Genomic DNA, 14,575 nt, shown 5'->3' on the forward strand with positions numbered 1-14,575 from the left:
TCCAGGGGCTGTAGAAATGATTAGATCAAAGCCTGGGTATCTCTGGGTATGGAAGGAGCAAGAGTGAGATGCTGACACCTTGTTGCAACCAGCAGTTTGCTGTCCACTTTCGATATTAGCTTTTCCCTCTAAGCCTTTCCAAGGTTATGTAGTTATATCACAGCCCCCTGGGCTCTTAGCTCCCCCAAGCACCCCAGGCTTTCATCACAGGGTCCTGAGGCAAACCCTGCCTTGCAGCTGGGCTACCATGGGGACAGTGCATCATGCCAAAGACTTCTTGTTCCCCTATTAACTATACCAACTTTGCATCCAAGAATGCACTGGCCTGGGCTGCAAGCAGTTGCTCTTTCAAAACCTGTGGCAAGAAAGCAGAGCAGAAATTAAAGTCATATTTAGCACGTTTAGCAGTAGAGTTGGGGTACTGGTGGCCAACTTCTGTTTTGCAAGCTGCGAGCCAGAGAGGGATATGGCGGGACAAGACGTTTGATTTTTCATCCAAAGAGACTTTCTCTGGCTTTATGTCAGCATCAGTAAAGCAGAATTTCGCTTTGGGGGAAGGTTGTGGCTTCCCGTGGTGGCTTTCAGCCTGAGCCAACCCCTTTGGTGGCCACTGTGTTCCCTGAGGAACCAGAGAACGGCAGCCCAAAGCCAAGCCCAGGCCACCAGACTGCCCTGTGCCTGTTCTGGAAAGCGTGAGCTTTCATCTCTGCATCAGCAATACACCTGGGTCTGTTAAACATCAAATAACCGAAGCGCTAGAGATTGCATCGCTCTGGGAAGTCTCGCCTTGGCAGCAGCACAAAACCCAACGTTGCAGGTCCTTTCCATTCCTAATTTCCATGGGTCTTTCTGGGCAGGATGGCGAGGGGAAGTAATTCTTAAAACAGGGTCCAGGGGAAAAAAAACCCTTCTGGTCTTTTGCCATGTATTGCCCATAAATACTGGGATAAGGCAGGTCTTGAAAAGGAAGAGAGATGGATAAAAAACAAGGGGGGGAGGGGGGGAACTTGGAAAAGAAATCGAGCATGCCACACGGAATAAATATTTCACGGTGCAGGCAGGCACGCCCCAGGCTTTCAGTCTGAGCCCCTGTGAAGAGGTTGCTTCCCATCACTCGGTGGCTTCCTGTGCTAGGAGGAGAGGATGTCCTCAGTGACCCTCTTGCCTCCAAAGGCAAGGTCCTGAAGAGCCCACACACTTTGAAGACCACAATTTTGCAGCATCTTTGCTTTAAGCCTGGACATGTGTGGTGGGAGGTCCTCCTTCTGTTCCTCAGCGCCTGTGTTGGTCTGGAGAGGGTCCTGCCCCATTTCCTTGCTGCTGGGAGTCTGTCACCTCCATGGGGGTGTGGGGATGGGGATCAGACCTGATATGCTGCACATCTCCAAAGGGATAAGTGTCAGGGGAAAGGTTGTGGCTACCAGACCCTCGCAGCTCCCCAGCACCCTTTCACAAGGCTCATGGTTTGCTCAGATTGTCCCTAAAGTTTGCTTCCTGGGTAAAAACCCAAACCCCGTTCTCTTTTTTCCCCCTTTTATTTTCATGTAAAAACACAGAAGAAAGGGAATCCAAGAAGAAAAGACAAAGACACCTTCCACTCATGGGAAAAAACATGTTTCTTACCATGATCAAACATGATTTTCACTGGGCACCCGGACAGAGGAAGGGTGGGATCTCCTCCCCACACATCCCAGCAGCCCACCCTTAACCCGGAGTGATGCTCCTCACTGGCTGCAGGAGAGCAAAAGTTTTTCATTACAGAAGTTTGGGATGTATAACAAACTTCATACGTTTTTATAAATATTTTGGATCTCAAGGAGGGCAAATACGCCCTGGGAGACATTCTGTTTAGCTGAAAAGCAAGTCTTCCATAAACCACAGGGATCTTTGCCCGTTACGAGGGATGGAGGTGTGAGCCAGAAATCTCCCCGAGCTGCCCTGCTCTTCGGGGTCGTGTTTTGTGTGCTGAGCTGGGCATTTTTCCTTGCTCTCTGCAATATCCCAGGCAAGTGCAAATCTCCCCCTCAAAGCTGAAAACGTTGTGGATGTACCTTTATCTGCCACACAGTCAGGTTTTATTCTTTATTCATTTCTCTTGGGAAGGACAGGCTGGCCAGTTGGTCCTGGGTAAGATCAAACTTTTATGTAAAATGATGTTTTCTCAGGGAATAAAAGATGAAGGAGAGTGAAAGGAAAAGGTGCAGACACAGAGACCACAAGCTGGGCAGACCCTGCACTGGCGGATGTGCACGAGAACCAAAGCCACCTCAGCAGGGCTGGAGATGTGCCTCTACAAGTCACTGCCAGCACCATGGGAGCATCCCTTGATGCAGGAGCATCCTTGATGCTGGCAATGCGGGACCATCCTTCCAATTCCTCCTGACATTTTCTCTTAGGCTTTTGCAGGATTTTCATTGTGACATTGAATGTGCCAAAAAGAAATAATCAAAGGAACCCTGACCAAGCTGGGTAGTCTCCACAGCCACTCCATTTTGCACTGCTGTGCCAGTGAGCACCAGTCTGAGCAAATTCCCCATGTCCCAAAATAACAGTGCTGCTGCCAAGGTGGCCAACACTGAGGACCTGTCCAGGGTGCAGTGGGATGTGGGAGGGATGTTCAAGGGTGCAGAGGATCTCACCTGCAGTCTGTGCAAGTGGGGAGGCAACTGCTGCCATCCGCTACAGCAGCTCCCTGCTGCTGGCCATCATGGCACAGGGCTCTGAAGCAGGCAAAAAACAATCTCTAAAACAAGTCACCTGAGGAGAGTAAAACCTGAGCCTTAAAGAGGAGGCTGAGCTGGAAAAAGTGCAATTCATACGTGGACTAAGCATCATCAGATGCATCTATGGACTAAGCACCATTAGATGCGGGTGAGAAGCAAAGGCATTAAAAAGGAGGTTAAACATAGGTCTTTAAGGGTGGGTTTCCATCACTAGACAGACGTGAGCCCGCTAGTGCTGTGAGATACCCCACAGGAGCTTTTAGCAGAGAGCTGGCAAGGGAAGCAGTGAGCCGCAGCCGGTGTAATTCCCCTTGTAAATCTGCCTCTGTGTTGGAAAGAGTAAGGCTGGAAATAGCCAGCTGGAAAAAATCCCCAGAGCACTGAGTAAAAGCTCACCATGCAATTAGCATCACTCATACACATCACCCACACTGACACAGCCCAGTCTGGGTGCATGGCACTGCCTCGGGGTGAAATAGGCTGCTGCCATCACTGCCCTTTGACAGAGGGGAAACTGAGGCACGGCCGCTGGCTCACCTTGGTCCAAAGTCAGGAATTTGCTTTTCTTAATAATTTCCTAATTGGCCTGATGGGAGAACATGTGTACAGGATTTGGGGAATACAGACCACAGTGCTGCTCTCTGCTTCTTGCTGGAAACAGCCCTTTTTACATCAGCAATGTGACATCAGCATAGGGAGAATGGCTTTTAGCACAGACTGGGCCATCAAATTTAAAAGGAATATAACAATAAACAGTAAAGGAAAGTTGGCTGTTTAAAAGACTGAAGCCAGCTTTGAAATAATTTTCTAAAAAAAAGAGACGTCCACACTCCATAAATTAAGAACTGGAAGACTGTATGACAATAACAGCATCAAGAATATAATTTAGTCCATTTTCCTCACACGGTTTCCAGACTAATGGCTGAGGCAGGACACCAGTAAAGAGATCCCTAAATTCAGCTTTCATTTCTACCTCTGAACTGGCACATAACACCACAGGAGCCCTGTAGAGAGGCCTAACCTCCAGAAAAGCTCAATGCAAAAGTCCATCTGCCCTTGGAAAAACCAGCTAACTCCATCCGAGCCTCTGAGTTGTCACAGGAGACATCTCCCAGTCGTCAGCAGAGACAACTGAGACATGAAAACCTTTCTTCACCCGCCAAACATTGCAAACAGAATTACCTTTTGATGCAAGCATTTCTACTGAGGCCTTGGGGTGTGGGTTTTTTTTTTTTTTTTGACTTGTAAGATCTTCCGGAGAGCAATGCCAGCGGAAAAATAGCCACTCAAAATGAAACTGAAAGTTGTTCTGTTTCCCTTCCTTTGTATAAGCTTTGCAAATTATTGTTAAATCCTCACATCCTCAGCTTCTTTGAATGTCACTAGTGCTGGGAAAGGCTTCTCTTAGCCTGTGTTTTGCCACTGACGTGGTTTAGCCTAGTAACGTCATACCCATCGCACCTTAATTCTGACCAAGCCTGTGGAGATGGCAATGAAGCTGCCACCATGAAAGATGTGAGTACTCCCCTGATGGGGATTGCTTTCTGCACCTCCCATCCCACTCTCCTCCCTCTTCACACCCTTCCCGTCACAGTTACTGACACTTAAATGCTCTGAACCGGGAATTTCTTTCGCAAAACTATGCAAAACTCGGCTGAAACTGCCCTATGAGCTCATCCATCCTTTCCAAATGGCTGCAGGGGCGGAGAGCAGGGGGGAACCTCACATGGCAGGGAGGACCAGGCCCACCACTGCTCAGGATGGGACCCTCCAGGAACTCTTCTCAGAGGGGATATTTTGGGATGCACCCAGCATCTCCATATTTCACTTAACTATTTAATTTAAGCCACAGGGCTATTTATTCTGTGAGAACACGGTGTTTTTATTAGCAATTTAGTTACAGTACGTGGCATTCCCCATGCACACAACCTGCTCGTGAGCACAGAGGCAGGATATTTATTTTGGAGCCTTGTCCAATTTGCATTAATCACGGAGCTGGCACCCATAAAAAGGCTGGTGAGCGGAGCAGAGCCAGCCCATGGGCTCTGACAATGGCCATTATAAGGTCCTGTGCACCCCTCACCCATAAACCTGTGCTCCGGATGGCCCAGACAGATGTGGCCTGGGAGCAAATTGGATTTAGGTGGGTCTTTTTTCAATGTACATCCCACAAGTGGGAGCTAGCTGGGAGGCATAAAGCCAGTAACTGCGTACCACCGGTCCCCATCACCTTCTTCCCACAGGGTGTGCAAACCTGGGGGAGAAAAGATGCAGGCACATCTCCATGATGGGTATCACTCAGGAGGGATCTGGTCATAGGCACATGGGAAACCCTGGCTTGGGGGTGGAAAAGAAGGGTCGATCCCGTGTTCAGGTTTGTATGGCACTGCAGGATGCCAGTCTTCCTTGCCGTGCCTCAGTTTCCCCCTCTGTGAAGCAGGATGGTCCTGCTTTGCACAGAGCCTCATCGAGGAAAAGATGCGATGGAAACACTCAGCAGCACCATTGGCTCTGGCAGGAACTTACTGCTGCTTCACCCCACTCGCAAACACTCATAATTTTGCTTTATGAGGACAAAACTAAGATTTAGGAATTGTTTTACAGGATGTATTTCCCTCTATGGCATCCTGAAGTGCTCTTAGGGAACCCTGAAACACCAAACATCTGGGCACAGCAACGAATAATAAGAAACAACAGTACATTCATTGTTCAGCAGCCTTTTATAATCCATCCAATGATTTTTAAATAATCTGGATGGGAAATAATGGAAATTTCAGGCCCTGGAACCCATTATTCCTGCGTGCCAAGCCCAATGCCGCTAAGTGCAACAAGCACCCTGAAGTTAATGAAATTCCTGCCTGAACAAACTTTTATCATGCTGTTTAGCAAAATGACTTGTGCATCATAAAAGCAGCATCACTCAAGCTGTTAAAATGTCTTCTGTGGGAAGTAAGGGAAAGGACCAGGAGGAATATATTTGTTACTGACATTTAACCAGCAACTTATATTTAAAATTTATCTTTATTAGGTTACTGGAGGTTGTTGAGTTTAGAGCACAAGGGTGAATTGATCAGCTGCTGTGCCAGCAATTGAAGTTTCCCATTCAAATGGGAGACTGCAAAAATTTTAAATTGTTTTCATCCAAAATATTCATACATCACCCCACCTGGAAAGGCTCCATTTCTAGAGCAGTTTTCTGTTATAAAATATGTCATTGACAGTCAAATGAACAAATAACTGAATCACATCAAAGCCCTCGAAGGAGCATTTTTTTTGAAGAATGCATTTTAGATGACAGCATCCACCTTGTTTCTAAAATTCCTAATAATATTCCCATTCTGACAAAAGATCTGTTTTGCAGGAGAGCAGCCTCACAAAGAAAAAAACCTTCCAGCCAGCCCTAATTAAGTTCTGCTTTGTCCTGACGAAGCACATTTCTAGAGCTGGATTTTCAAAGCCCTTACGTCTGCTGCAGCATCCCTCCCCAAATGGCTGGAAGACACCCTCAGAGGGCTGGCTAGCACCCATCACCTTTGGAAGCCCTCACAGGTGATGTATATTGATTGACATCATGTCCTGCTCTTTCCCAGGACACACACAGAACTAATCTCTCCTTTTTCTGCTGGATAGGACTTAAAAAGTCAGAAAGTGTGAATTTTAAGTTCAGTTTACTTCACCTCCCCACCCTCCCCTTGAAGTTTTTTAAAGAATTTAGCTGGAATTTATTTTCAAGGTCACTTACACGCAGTGCCTGTGAGTAATCTGCCCTGGCTGGCTGGATAACTTTGGGTGTCATTCATCATTTTCCCTCTTCTTTTATTTACAGAGCTGATTATAGAAGCGCATCCAGAGCCAAGGGCTCTCTCGAAGTCGATGAGGTCATGCCAGTTTACACCCGCAGAGGAGGCAAGGGAGATGACATAACCCCAACGTGTTTCCAGAAGGACTTGTTGATGCAAGGAGCCTTCTCCTGCCGTGAAAGGGCACAGCAGGAGGTGGACAACATCCAGAATCACTTAGTTTTAAGCATGTGCCTGACCCTTAATGAAGTGCAGGGGTTTAGACCTCTGCCCATGTGCTTTTGAATGCAGGGGCACTCATGCAAGCCTGGACCCAGGCTCAGAAGGGTTGCAGAGGCACTGTTGCTGCATGGGTAGGGTTGAGGTGACGGTGCCCAGGAGCTTGGAGATGGTGGAAGAAACTGTCGTCTCCCTGACATTATTTCATCAGTGGCCTGACAAGCTTGAGGGCACCTGGGACAATTGAAGGGAGGCTATTTTGTGTGGGATGAGGTAAAGAGGTTTCTAGATTTCAGGTTGGACAGAGACCCCCACCCCTCAGTGAACCTGGCTGTCACCCATGCCTCTCCCTTCCCTGCGAAACCACTGCATTTCTTTTAAAGAAAACCATTCCCCAGGAGAGCGCTGGTGTGCTGTTGAGCAACAAAGGCACGGAAAGTATTTTGGACTGGAGGTTTAAGGGATGTTTCTTGGAAGAAATCACTTTTTCTCCTGCTGCTCAGCTGACATAAGCCTAGAGGGCTTGCTGTGTTTTTCCCCCCCACTTAACATTATTGGAGTTGTCACTTCCAAGCCCATGCCTTGGAAGATCCCAGCGCTGTGCAGTCCCAGACCCAGCTCTATCTCACCTGTGGGTTATTCTCATCTCCAGGTGCCCCAGAAATGCCCCGTTACTCTTTGCACCCAGCCTACAGCTCAAAAATTATGAGCTGTTGAGCACAGGCAGATGGAAAAACGCCAGCAGGAGGGTGGTCACTTGATGTCTTTAACACCTGCAGAGGCTTCAGCCTGGAGGGTGGGTGGAGGGATGAACACCTTGCACCATTGCCGGGCAGAGGGGAGGACGGAGCATACCTGAGATCACAGCACAGCCATCTCCCAACAAGTCCTGCTCCCCACGCAGGTGTCTCTCCATCACATCATAATTTTTGCCATGGGCTTAAGCCATGGGCAGGTCTTTTTACAGTCTTCTCCATCGCCTCTGAAACTACCTGTGACTGATATTGAGCAGTCCTCTTTCAAGAATATCTTAAAAGGCAGAGAAAGGTCTCTCAGATGATGGGAGATCATCACCTGCTGGATAATGCCTGTCAAAAAAAAAAAAAAAAAAGAAGAAAAAAAGCTGGGCAGATGCCCCCTCCAGCACTTCTAGAGGAGTCTGCTTTTGTGGGTGGTGGCAATCATGGAAGCCCCAAACCTGTTCCAATGGGACCAGTGACAGTCCTGATAAAAATTTGAGGGGCAGCTCACCTAGCCCAGGTTCTTTATGTACTAAAACCTCATTTGCTTCAAACAAGTCCACCAAGGTGGTTGTTTTTGCAGGGGACCAGCAGTGCTCCTGTTGACTCCTCCATGGGGTTGGCACGGTAGCCCATTCCTCCGTGTTTTCCAGCAAGGTTAAGGGTTTACTAAGTCCTCGGGAGCTCAGCCTGCAGATGAGTGCTGGGTTAGGCTTAGTCCAAGCCCAAGGCTGATTTAGACACAGGTCAGAAATCCCCGGGAGGGAAAGTGAGAAGATGGGTTTGCATATACATATCAATGAAAAAGGGTAGTTGATGCTGCTTCTCTGTGTTGTTGTGAGTCTCAGTCCCCTCCGGACTGCATCAGGCCCCAGGCATCACAGGAATGCCTTAGCTTGCACAGAGCCTGAGATGTTTCGACCCTGATGTCAGTCCCTGGTGTCGAGGCAGAGCGTGGCCAGGGGGATGAGCTCGCTTGCATCCTGTCAACTGAAGGTGAGGCAGCCAACTGAGGGAAATAATTGCCTTGTTTTCGATCTCTGCAGGCAAGGAGACTGCGTGCAAAGGAGGACTGTGAGAGCTGACACCATGCTTCTGACCACCTGCCCCCAGGAAAGCCGCCAAGAGCTTGGCTAAAGAAAACGTTTCCTTTCAGTTTGAGAAAACAAGGGATTTAGACTCAATAGGAGTTCAAGTGTTCAATAGGAGTGAGAAGCCCTCACCTCACACCTAAATCCAGCAGCTTCTTCATCAGGGAAGAGAGAGGAAACGTAGTCCCATGGTGAGTCCTTAACAGGGCTGACACACCAGCTCCTTTTGAGGATGGATGGATGGACCTTAACCATCTACTATGCATCCTCCTGCTAGTTTTGGTTCTCCCTGCAAATGTGGGCAACTGGCCATACCCACGTAGTGCTCAAGTCCTGGTAAGGAATGCCCTTTGGGATGCAATGTCCTGGGCATCCCCTTTTTGCACCAGGACCTGTCCTGTTGCTTACTGGCACTAAGGGACAATGTCTCCCCTCCTCTAGCTCACTGGTACCACCTAAGACCACATTAAACACCAACCACACATAGGTGTAAAACCTCAGAAAGAAGACAGCTGAGTATAAAACTGGAAATACAATTACAAAAACACCTTCACAATCCTATGCAAAAAAACCCCCAAAACATCAGCACATACCTGAAGCCTTTCTCTGCTCCCAGCTGTCTCCTAAGGTTCCCTGTCCCTAAGCGCTGCCTACCTGAACTGCCCCCATCCCTGGGTTTCTGTTCCCTGCTTCTCAGCACTTATTGAACATAAATAAAGCCTGGAGCCTCCTCCTGCTGTTTCCCTTCTAGTGCAGGGCCTTGCCTGTCCTGGAAAGACAAACAGAGCCCCTTTTTGTGTGCCCAGCTCTCTTCAGAGCTGACTTTCAGACCCAGCCATCAGACGCACTGCAGAGAAGGAGCTGACCCTGTAGGACTTTGCAAGCCATTATCTCATGAGGGGTTGTTTTGCCTTGTTCCCTTTTAAAAACACAGTGCACACGTGGCTTTTAACGAAACAGATGGCTGGCTCGGTGCTCGGACCACTGCGTCCCTGCCGTACCCCGCCACACATGAGCTTGCAGCGGTGCTGGGGGTTCATGACCTCACAGATGGTCTGGGGAAGCAGGATGGATGGATAGATAGATGGGGTAGATGCTCCAGGTCCTTCCTGCCTTGCACGTGGTGGCCAGGCATTCAGCACTCCATGAATCTGAGGGGCAAAAAGGGCTTCATCTCACTAGGACTTATAGGTGAGCAACCAGCCATCATGCTGCATCTTTATTTTATGTGAAGGCAAGAGTTTTAGCCAGTATGTTTCACACCCGCACTGAAAGCTGTCAGTGTCCGAACACAGGAAGAGTCTCCAAAGAGGGAAGAGGAGGTGGTGAAGGTACTTATGGTGGTCCTGGAGAGCATCAGGGTCATGGATGGCACCTTCTCCGCTTTTCTCCTCCCTTCTCCCTTTACTGTTGAGCTTGTTCTCCCGTAACAAGCATATCCAACTGCAGCTGGGCAAAGATCCATCCTCAGGCCAGATGTCCAGGGCTTCCCAGCCTGACACTTGGCTGTGCTGAGCAACTCCCCGTGCTGGCTCCAGGGCAGGTGAGCTAGAACAAAACCACTGATCCTACACTGTCCCTGCAGTGCCCCCAGGCAGGACACTGTGTTCCCCAAACAGCATGTTCCCTGGGTCAGGCTCATCCCTGGTTTGTCCCAGTCTGGCCCAGATTTGCAAGGCGGGTCCAGAAAGAAGAGCCAGCATGGGAAGCAGCTGAGTGGGCTTGTTTCCAGACCAGTGCAGCTGGGGAAAGTTAATTTTGCTAAGCTGCTACTGTCCCAGGGTTATTAGAGGCACACTTGGTGCATTAGCCCCTATTTAAGCCATGCTGGTGAAACACAGGATGGGTCAAACATCACGGCAAAGCCAGGAAGAAATGCTTGCCTTTTTTTTTTTTTTTTTTTTGCCTAGTAAGCCTCAAAAAAGTTGCACTGCCCCATCGCCACAAGGGCTGCATCTCTGACCCATCACCCACAGCCTTGCAGCTGGCCCCCATCCCAGCATCCTGAGCAGCTGCCCGCAGGGGCTGTGCCCCGCTGCGTGGATGGCTTGGGCCCCCGTCCCCAGGAAGGGGCAGCACCACAAGCGCTGCACCGGGAAATTCATGGCAGCAGCCTCCCCGGGTGGGACTTCAGCCCTTTGACACCAGCGTGCACTGGCCCACGGGTTGAAATCATGCATCAGGCTTTAATTAATGTAACTCGATCCCAGCAGGCTCCGGCACATCAGGAAATGGCATCCCCTCCCTTCCAGTCCCTTTCCTGCCGAGTGATTTACAGTGAGTGGGGCTGAGCAAAACACAATCCACCCTGGGAAACCCCTTTACGGATTGCAGCATCCCTCAGGGCTCGCAGCTGACCCTGGCGGTGGCTGAGGCCTCGCAGAGGCGTTGCACTCGTGGCACTGGCAAGGAGATGAATTTGTTTGCTTGGGGCTTCCTTATCTGCTGCAGGCAGCAGGAAGCTCCCATGGCGGGGCCGCCCTGCAGCGCATGGTCTTGTGGCTGCCGTCACAAGCCTCCCAGGTCATTTTTTTATGTGCTTTTAATGGCCGCGTTAGGACGTGCTGGACTGGCTCACCCTTAGCCCAACCTTTTGCAAAATCTACCGGTTTGATTCAAGATTTTGGTACTGGCATATATTAATTTATAAACCCTGTGCATAGGGCTGATAGTGCCTTCATCCAGAGGAACCCTTGGTTCTCTCTTCAAACATGCTTGTACAAACCCTTGGGTACCTTATTAACTGTGAAAAAGATTAATAACAAAGAGCAGGTATCAATCCAAAAGGCCAGCCACAGGCCTTCTCTGATGACCCCTGTATTATCTGTGTTTTCATCAGCCTATTTACCAAGTCAAGCACCTCCCACAGCCTGCTCTTGGGTAACACCACAAGTAACTACAACCCCTTATTTCCATTTAGCACACGCTTTCAATCCTTATTTCTCAATTATCTTCAAGTGCATGTGTTCTCCTGCCCTCCACAATTCTGCAGCTTTTGTACTAGCTAAGGGCTGGACAAAGCACATCCACCACAGCTGGGATCCAGAAGCAAACAGCTGTACAACACCAGACAGTGCAGCAGCAGATCCTTGGATGATGGATACCTTTGAACCAGGATGCGGTCCAGGCAGACAAGCAGATAGATAGTATTTACAGAGCAACAAGCTGTTGAGAGGAAAAGAATGAATGCTGGGCAACATAACACCTCTTAGGATACCCACATCATGCATGGAGGGCTGATCTCACCACAAAAAAAAAAATGTATCTGTAACCATGAGACAGCAGCCATTCACCCCTCATTTCAAAGGCTGAGCCTAAGAAAAGCCCCTCAGGTGAATATATCCACTGTCAGAAATGAATTCATCTAAATCCATGCAGGGATTAAAGGTAAGTCTTTCTGTCTATATATAATAGTTTCATAAATCACTTTGTTTTCTTGTCCTTGCTGCCCTCTCCATGTTTCATTCATTGCCTTGTTTCCCCCTCACTTTCTGCTGCAGCACCTAATGCAGTGGGGCTCCATCACAGCCCTCACCAACAATAAATAGGAAGCCTTTTATTTGGTAAGAATTTAGAAATATGAAATATTTTACCATTGCTGTTTTAGTACATATTATTCCCTTCTTGACTATATTCCTTTAAAAAAATAATCAAGTGCTGCAGGTGCATGGGAGACAGCATCTGTCCCCAGCCTTCGATCCGGCTGTGGCGGATGGTATCACATCCTGGTTCCATCCTCACTGCAGGGAAAAAGGGATTGCAGGAGCTGGCTGGGGCCCAGCTCCAAACGTAGCTTTGGAAACAACTTGAGAAACTCCTGTAAATGAAGTTCAGGGAAGGCGGTTACCTCTGAGTCAGTCCTGGCACAGAGAAATCTACCTCCAAACGGGGCTTTCCCTCCTGTGTTTTCCTTCTGGCATCCTTCTAATATGACAGCAATTAAAAGCCCTGAAAAATGGATGGAAACAATTTGGAAGAGGTCTCTATTAGGTTTGCTCTCATTAGCCCTGCAGGCTATTTTTTCAGCTGCTAATTGACAGCTGCCTTCCATATGCACTGTCAAAAAATAAAAGCCCTGAGGCATTACACCAGCGTAATTTTAACCGGGGCTGTCTTGTCAGGCATGCGGAGGAGCACGAGAAGGGAGACAGTCACATGAGCCCACCACAGCCAATGTGATGCAAGACAGCTCTGGTTTTGGGGATGCCATGCCCTGGCAAAGCAGTGAGATGGGGTGCGCAGGAGGACTCAGGACATGCCAGGTCCTCCCACCACCTGTGGGACCACACTTGCAGGTGTTTGCCTGGCTGCCCTGGAGCTGTCAAGGCAAGTTTTACCATGATGACAAGAGTTGCAACCACTCTCTGGACTTGCCCTTCCTTGGAGAAGCCATGGGAGCCCTGCAAAGCTGAAGGCTTCCACCTAAAATGTGGTTCCAGGAGCAACTGCTGCATCCAGGCAGGTCCTCTGGGCTCCTCTGACCTGGAAGTGGCAGTGACCCACCTGTCCCCACCACCTCAAGGCCCTGAAACCCACCCTTGCTCTGCATCAGGGACACAGCATTTTGCCAAGAGAGCGCCCACTCAGCAGCACTGAACAGTAAGGCAGACAGCCCCGCTGAAGCAGACCCAGCTTTTTTTTGTCACCTGGAAAAAGCAGTGAAATTATTGTGCTAAAAGTCAGGGTCAGCTAGAAACACAGTTTTAGCAAAAGAGAGGTGGAAGGAGGCCCACGTTACTTTGGACTGCCACCATTTCTCAGCGAGACGAAGGAGAGAAAAAGGATCACCCCACTCTGGCATGCTTTTTGCCCACTGGTGTGCTGCCTGTGGGTGTCACAGATGCCCTTTCCTGTTGTGAGAAAAGCCTAGGACTACACTGGATACAGCAGAGAGATGAATTGCCATATTTTTTTTTTGTGAGGGATGCTTAGTTTGCACTGAAAACCCACATAGGGTGGTTAGCCAGCAAAGCTGGACCTGAAAGGAAGACGGGGGTGCCTGGATGGACGTCCAGACTCTGGGACGCCACGCAGGGAGCAAGTGGGCGGTAATGTGAGATGTTTGTTCAGTGGATTTACATGGCAACGGCCTTGGAAATTACTGGAAAGCCAGGAAATGGAAAAACGACTATATGCCAAGGTGGGCATTTCATTTTTGTTGTTTAAACTGATCATTCATGAACTGTTGGTTTTTCCTTTAGCAGCACTTCCCTGGCACCCAACCCAGACTTAGTGCTTACTGAGAACATTAATTGCAAAAGAGTTTTACAGAAAGGATGGAAGATGTTCCCAGATTTTGGAGCCCACACTGAGTGTCTCTTAGACATAAACAGCTGCTCCTAGACAGCTGAACTTGGACTTCCCTCCTCTTGGCAAGAGTAGCCCAACTATTGGGCACGTCCCACCAGGATGCCCCTGCATCTGGCTGACATCCCCTCAGCTGGAAACTTTGCTTTGGCTTTTCTTCTAGCTGAACTGCAAAGGTCAACAGAGGCAGGAACTGGGAGGGGAAAGCCATCAGTCGGGGATCAGGGATAACCCAGCCCAGCTCTGGTGATGTCCTAGGAGATCTCTCAGGTCAGTTTGCCTTTTCTATGGAAAGAAATGAGATTGGTATGGGAAATGCATGCTGAAATACTCCAGCTCTGTGTTAAACAGCTGCTTTCACCTGCACATTTGATCTTCAGGAAGTTAAAGGTCTGAGCATAGCTACTGGCTTCATTAAGCAAATGCCAGTGTTACTCCATGTCTCTTATTTCCCCTCTGAACTTTCTAGGTCACCTGCAAAAGGTGAGAGCTCTGTCCCCAGGCTATGAGGTGGTCCTCCAGTGTCCAAGCCACAGCACCATCACTTGTCCTGGTCCTCTCCAGACAAGGGGTGACTGAAGGCAGATGAGTACCTGGAGGTGCAGAGGGACATGGACAGTGCACCAGAGACCACCAAGCACTTAAGTCATTGCTCCATCCCCAGCCAGCAGATCTGGGGCAAATTTCTTCCCAGA

Source organism: Falco naumanni, chromosome 8 (assembly GCF_017639655.2).
Source record: "Falco naumanni isolate bFalNau1 chromosome 8, bFalNau1.pat, whole genome shotgun sequence".
Lineage (NCBI taxonomy): Eukaryota > Metazoa > Chordata > Aves > Falconiformes > Falconidae > Falco > Falco naumanni.